This window comes from Melospiza georgiana, chromosome 29, assembly GCF_028018845.1.
Source record: "Melospiza georgiana isolate bMelGeo1 chromosome 29, bMelGeo1.pri, whole genome shotgun sequence".
In the NCBI taxonomy this organism is placed as follows: Eukaryota; Metazoa; Chordata; class Aves; order Passeriformes; family Passerellidae; genus Melospiza; species Melospiza georgiana.
Window position 1 is genome coordinate 6,432,045 of NC_080458.1, and position 7,405 is coordinate 6,439,449.

Consider the following 7,405-nt stretch of genomic DNA (forward strand, 5'->3'; position numbering starts at 1 on the left):
TACGGCCCAGAAAATCCACACACTGTAAATTACAGCTCCCATGGCTGGGATGGAGGCAGGTCCATTCAACCTGGCCTTGGAGCAACCTGGGATGGTGGAAGGTTCCCTTCTGGACTGGGATCTCCCCCTTTTCCTGGTGACAGGAACACCACAGGGTACCTCAAATGACACCAGACACCGATGTTGAGGCAATTCTGGCAACTCACCCCTGCTTTTCCAATGTGCAGCCTCGTCTGGAACGCTGCAGTGATGTGCTTTGACCCAGGGTTTTATGGAAAACTTTTATTCCAACAGACTTACAGATTTTCAAAATGAGAAACGGATATAGAGAGAGGGAGAATTTTTAGGTTACACAGGATGGAGCAGTTCTCTGGAAATGTTTGGAATACGGGATACACTGCAGCAGCACCTGGAAGTTTGACTATTCAAATATCAAGGATAAAAGAATGGATCTCTGCTTGCATTACAGCAGCCCACAGACTGCTGATCAGAATCAGGGAGGAAAAATAACATGGATAAAAAATCAGACTGTGCATCAAAGACAGTGTAAGCCTCAGCCTCGGTGCCCATGTGTGAGAGCCCCATGTGCCAGAGGGATCTGCTGTGGGATTAGTGTCCAAATGAGGCCGTGCCAGAACGGGAGGCACCTCACAGAGGCACGGGATGGGCCATGAGGAGGAAGAGAGCAGCACTTGGGAGACGCTGCCTTGCCTTAATTAATTGTGTGTGAGGTTTCCAAGGTTTAATTTAGGGTGTTACAAAAATCCTCCTGGGTCAGACCACGACATCTCCAGCACAGGGACCCACTCAGGAGGCAGCAGGAGATATTGTTTGTGCAAGTGTATGAGCAGGGAACATGTCACAGAATCATGGAATTGTGGAGTCTCCTGAGCTGGAAGGGACACGCCAGCCTGGGGCTACAGAGAACTGGCAGTGACAGCGCTGTGATCTCATTCCTGAGGGGCAGCTGAGGCCTCTGAGCTCTGATCTCATTCCCCAGTTGCAGCTGAGGGCTCAGCATTGATCTAAAATGGGGTTTCTGGTGCTTTGGTGAGAAGTGGTGAACTGCAGGTTGATGGGTCAATGAGATAGGAACAATTCTCCTCTGGGAAACAACCCCAGGTGTAATTATTAATCTGTTGGTAGTGCCTCTTGCTTTTCAGGGATATCTGGAGTCACCCTTGGAGCTGCAGAATGGGACCACTCTGGTAGGTTAATACACAGAGGGGAGAATCCAAAGAAACATTTTCTCTCTTCACCCCTGCCTTTCTGATGTTTCACCCGAGTCTCACTCAGGCATTTTCCAGGAGCCAGCACTGACTCTGAGTGTTGGGGCTCCTGAGCTTCCCACAGCCCAGGCCCAGCAGCCAGGGTGAAGAAACCCCCAGAAAAGCCTGGGACACCCTCATGGCATTCTTTTGGTTTTGAGGTCCCCACCCAATCCGTAAACTCCAAGTGACCCCTCCCAAGAGCACCACTGGTTTGTTTAATCAGTGATTAAAATGGAATTTTATTTCCATTTCCAAACATGCTCTGTCAGTCTGTACATTCCCTTTTTGCTTTGTGATAAAACCAAGGTAACAGAAAAACACCATCATGGAACTTCTGTGGCATGGCTTTGCTAAGGCAGGGCTGCACACCTGGGGTTCTGATGGCACAGCCTGAGCTCTCCCCTTTCTGCCTGCAGGTAACTTTAGCCAGGAGCTGCTCACTGAGACTCTTTTATTCCTGGACAGTCAGAGCTGCTGCTTCTTCTTGGGTTACAGAATCCTTTCTTCCTCAGCCTTGGGGACTGGGAGAGACATTGGATCCACCTGCTGAACACGGCTGAATCCTTCCCACCAATGTCAGGTTATTGCAGAGGCCACAAATGAACTGGATGGATGGATGGATGGATGGATGGATGGATGGATGGATGGATGGATGGATGGATGGATGGATGGATGGATTCCCTGCAGGATGTGTGTGCCCTGTGGGACAGAGGCAGAACTGCTGAGCCCATTCCTGGCAGTTCCTGGCTGTCCTTGGCATCCTGGTTGGAGGAGCAGGAAAATCTGAGTTCCTGGTCCTCAGCAAGGGAGCATCTCACAGCCACTCATCCAGTTTTTGGACATTCCTAATTAGCCCTCAGACGTGACTCGGGCAGCGTTGGGAATTCAGGAAGCACCATTCCCACTTTACAAGGGTGAAGTGAGGAACAGGAATCCAAAACTGCTGTTGAGTAACCCGAGCTGGGATTAAGGTGCTGGGTCCTGCCCTGCCCCCGGGGCACCGTGTGCTCCTTTTTAGCCAGGATTGTCCAGCTTGGATTTAAATGCCCTTGGGAAGAGGAATGAGAGATGGGGAAAGAAGGGAGAGCAGGAAGTCCTGGGGCTTTGCCAAGTTCCTTGGAAACAACACATCCAAACAACTCATGAGCTTTTCCTTATTGATGGTGGGAACTGCTGTGCCCGGGACAGGGCTGCCCAAATGAACAAATTAATGCCATTAATGTCATTTCTCCATCTCTTTTCTGGTGCTTATCAGGACATTGTGAGGCTCTTTGGACTTTTGTGACTTAACTGCCTTTGAGGCAGAAGTGCAGCCCTGGGACCATCCCAGCACAGCTCTTGGCCAAGCAGGATTTCCCTGGTGTCTGCAGGGCCTTGTGCTGAGCCGAGGCCTTTGGAGGTGTTAAACATTAACTCCTGGCCAGCTCCATCTGTCCAAGGTCCAGGAGGAGCCATGCTGGGTCAGCCTTGCAGCTGCATTTCCTGCTCCTGCCCTTTCCTGGTGATTCACTCGCTCCTCCTCCCTGCCAGGAGCTCTGACCTGGATGGAGAGGTGGGACAGGGACACCTGAGCTCTCCTGAACGTTCCTCTGCAGATCAGCTCCTGCTGGCTGGATGCCCTGGAGGGTTTCCTGGCTGGAATACAGTGTAGCAAGAAGGGAAAATCCTGAGTACCAAAAATACCACCTGAGCTACAGAAAAATCCCCCATACTGTGCTCCAGGGCAGGTCCCTGCTCCCGGCAGGCAGCTGTGAGTCCATGTGAGCCTGTTGTTGTCCTGCTGTCCCCTGCATGGATTGTTTTATTTGATCACGTTCAATAAAAGGGTAAAACCTTTTCCCTGTGGCCATTTGAAGAGCGTGGCCCAGCAGCAGGGCAGGAGGCAGATGGGAAGAGCTGGTTTATTCGAAATTATAGCACAGTTTCTACACTCCAGCCCTGCCAAGGCTTTGGGTGTGGCCAGGGTCTGCCACAGGAGATGGATTGCTCAGGGCTGGCTGCCCCTGGAGCTGGGCTGGCCTGGCATTATTTGGATCAGACCCCGTGATGGCTCTGAGCTGCCCAAGGCACCTCTCCCACAGCACGACTCAGTTTTGCCTGGAAAAGCCAATCAGTTGCTTCAGCACCGATGGAAGTTTGTGAAAATACAATGGCACAATCTCTGCTGAGCTCAGGCCCAGAAGCAGAGCCAAGAGTTTCCCTGGCTTTGGATAAAACTTTGCTGTGGTTACCACAGGATCATGTGATGGCAGCTGATCTCTCCAGCCTCCAAAGTTCTCACTCCAGGCCTCTTCTACTGCACAAAAAACACTCCGAGTGTTCAAAACATCTCCCTGCTCGGGTTTATTGATAGCAGAATTATCAGCCAAGTGTTGTTGAGTAAACTGCCCCTGCTGGTGTTTCTGATCCCGCCAAGGCCTTTTCCCAGCCCTCTTCCCAGCCTGCCAGCCCAGCCACAAACCTTCAGCACCCTCAGTTGAAGGGATTTCTAAACAGACACAGTTTCTCCCTCCAGCCCAAGGACACCCTTTGGCCTGCTCAGCACAACTTGTCACTTCTGTTGACTCTTCACATTTGGGTTCTCAGCCCAGGGAATTTAGGGGAAATCAGGTCTAAGCTGGACTCTGAGCCCCTTGGAACCATGCTGATGGAGGAATGTGTGTCCAGAATGATTTTAAAGGAACAGAAGAGCAGGAACCTGTCAGCTGGGAGCTGCTGTTCTCTCCAAGACTCTCCCCTGTGAGGAGCACAGCCTTGAATTTTCTGGGACTTCCTTCCTGCAGGATAATGCAGGGTAAGGACAGACAGAGTCAGCTTTGCCACAGGGTTGGTCCTCTGGAGAGATGAAAGGGACGTGGTTTGGTGGCCAAATGAAAGCCGTGGCTTTAAGGAAGAATTAAAGCCAGATGTTTCCAGCAGCTGCTGAGCCCAGCCTTTTGTGTCAGAGCCACCAAAGAGGCCCTGGCAGCATCTGCTCAGCCCTGTGGTGGGAACACCCTGTAATCCTGCAGGCTCTGCTGCCTGGGAGGAGGCAACAGGAGCTGAGGCAGAGATAGTGAGGCCAGCTCAATATTTATTCCTTGTGTAAAAATATTTATTCCTTGCTGATAGTGAGGATGGCAGCAGAGGTGTGGTAACCAAATTTAGCACCTTTGGACAAAACACCAGGGCCAAGAGGTGGCTGAGCCACATTGGCATCAGCTCTGCAGGCACAGGGCAAAATGTAGGGAACATGGACAGAACATCTCCCCTAAACCAGGGACTGGCCTTGGACCCCTCGGGCAGTTGATGCCCAGGTAACCAACAGATAAATCTGCTGTGCAGGGAGCTCATCAGAGTCAGAGACAATAAACAGGCCCTGCTTTTATTCTGGTGTTTGCATTCGGCTGGGACTGAAGTGAGCACCCGTTCCAGAGTGGGTGTGACACAGTGAAACTCCAGGAAAAGGGGAGCTGACTCCTTGTTTCAGCACACTTGTGGAAGGAGCAGCACTTTGCACTACAAGGGAGAGCCCAGACCTGGGAGCTGCCAGTGGGAGGTCCCAGCTCACACCCAGGAGCCATAAATCTCACCCAGCACCGCTCCTACTGCTCTGCCTCGTGGTTTTAACATTCACTCCTGGCTTCCTAAGGCCGAATTCCTGGTGCCCTCTGCTCTACCCCGAGGTGGAGTTTCCTCTTGCGAAACCAGGGGGTGTCCTGCTGGCTCTGAGGGCTGGGAAAGGCTCTGCTCCAGTTCAGGTCTCTGTGTCATGGTCCTCACAACCCTCCTGAGTGTTGGGATGCTCCTGCTCTAGAGGAACAGGGGAGGTGCCCTTGAATGCAGCTGGATCCCTTCTGCTGGGGAATGAGGAATAAATCCATAAGGTATGCCCGAAGCAAGGAAAAGTCAATAGAGCAGAGGGAGGCTGGTGACAGGAAATCCCAGTTTTTACTGGCAGTGGCTCACATCAGATAATCTGACTCTAACAAGACAGAAATGGCTCCATATTCTGATTCCATGGAGCTGGGTGAGGGCTGCTGTAGGAAAGGATTTCCTTGCCTTGCCCTTTGCTTGTTCTCAGGCTGGGATGTCTCATTTGTGTGTCCACCAGCTCACTCTGCTCTGGAACACCCTGGGCAGGAGGAACAATTGTTTGTGCCATGACCCCAAACCCAGCTGTTGGGGGAAGGCTTTGGGAGCTCCTGGGCTGCCTGGATGGGGCTCAAGGGGAGCTGCCCATGCCTCAGTCACAGCTGGTGACTCACAGGAAAGAACCTGCCCGGGTATAAAATACAGAGCTGGGTGTTTCACCTCCCAACAGGTGACAGCAGCACCTGGTCGTGTCCTGGCTCGAGTGGTGTCACTCCTGCATTTCTCTCTTGGCTGACACAGAATTGTCACCCAGCAGGAATTCCTTTCTCACTCTATGGAGCAGGGCTGGGTTTCCAGTGAGGCTGGGACGGGTCCTGAGCTGGAAATGTCCTGGTGACACTGAGCCTTTACCAGCTGGGTGTTTCCATGGAATGGGCAGAAGCAACTGCTGGGAAATGCTCTAATCTGAGCATTAGTGGTAATTTACATCCCAGCAAAGCCTGGCTCCAGGAGTCCTCAGCTTCTGTGGGATCTCAGGTGCTCAGCGGGTCTGGAAATGGGGCTGAGAACAATTCCATGCTGTGATCCCTTCGTTGCTTTGAGAGCTCCATTTGGGCACATTCAAAATTAAGGAGCAGCTTTGGAGCTCAGGAGGTTTATGAGCCAGGGTGATGCTCACCCTTCCTGGGGGTGTGAGTGAGGATTAAGGAGTTAATGGTTGCAAAGTGCTTTCGAGAGGACAAGTGCAGAGAAGGGGATGAGAAGGAAGAAGCTCCCACTCTCACAATGGACCTGAGAGTGTTGTTCAAATGCTCCTGAAGCTCTGGCAGCCTTGGGGGGCTGTGACCATTTCTGGGGAGCCTTTTCAATGCCTGACACCCCTCAGGGGGAAGAACCTTTCCTGATATCCAACCTAACCCTCCCCTGGCACAGCTCCAGCTGTTCCCTTGGCTCCCGTCCCTGGTCCCAGAGAGCACAGACCAGTGCCTGATGTGACAAACTCTGATCTGACAGGGGTTTGCTCCCGTGCTGTCCCTGTGGACTGCGGTCGGGCAGCTCTTGGCAGTGAGAGGATTCAGTGTGTGAACAGTCCCCTCCCATTTATCCTGCTCCAACTTATTCAATTTCTGTTTCTTTTTCTTTCACTCCTCCATGTCTTGGAGCTGCTACCCACGGAACAGCCAAGGGCCTGCCAGCTGGGCCGTGTTTGCTGGGCAGCTTGTGCTCTGTGTTTAATCTCCTCAATGGACCCTGATTATTCCCTGGCTCCGACTTATCCACACGGATCTGCCCAGCCCTAATTGCAGGTGATGGCGTTGGTGAGGTCCCTCACAGGGCAGGGGACCTGAGGGCTGGAATCTCCATCCTCCACCCACACCACAATGTTTAATTCTCTCACCAAAACCAACCAGTTACCCCTCAATGCACTGTAATATATTTTGTGGGTCTTTCTCTGAAGCAAAGTGGTTTCAAGGTGTGTTTTCCTGGCAGGAATACCCTCAGAGCATCATTCCTGCTGCTCCCTCTGTGTGTCTGGGGGGACACCCAAGTCGGCCGAACCAAGGGCTGCCTCCTGCAGGAGCCTGCCGTGGGTTCGTGCCCTGGCTATATCGGTGCTGTCTGCAGGAAATCCTGCTCCTGTGACATTCCCACCGGAGCCACGGCCCCTTCCCAGCGCTTCCCCACCCGTTCCTGGCCGGGCCGAGCCCTGGCAGCCGCTCCGGCTCCTTCGCCGGGGCTCCGGGAAGGGTGGACGGGGGTCTGCCGGCAGGATGGGGGACACCGGGAGGGGACAGCGGGAGGGGACAGTCCCTGGGCACCCCCGGTGGGGGCACCGGGCACGGGCACAGGGAAGCGGGACTGCGGGATCGCTGCCCTGTTCCGCAGTGTCCCTGCGGGGTCCGCGGGGCTGGCCCGAAAACTGGGAAAATCAGGAAAAAAGGGGCCGGGGCGGCCGGTGGGGTCGGAGCGGGGTCTGACCGTGCCGGTGTGTGCGGTTTGTTGGAAGCATAAAGGATTATGAGTTCTTTAATTAGAAAAAAACAACCAACCAAAACCAC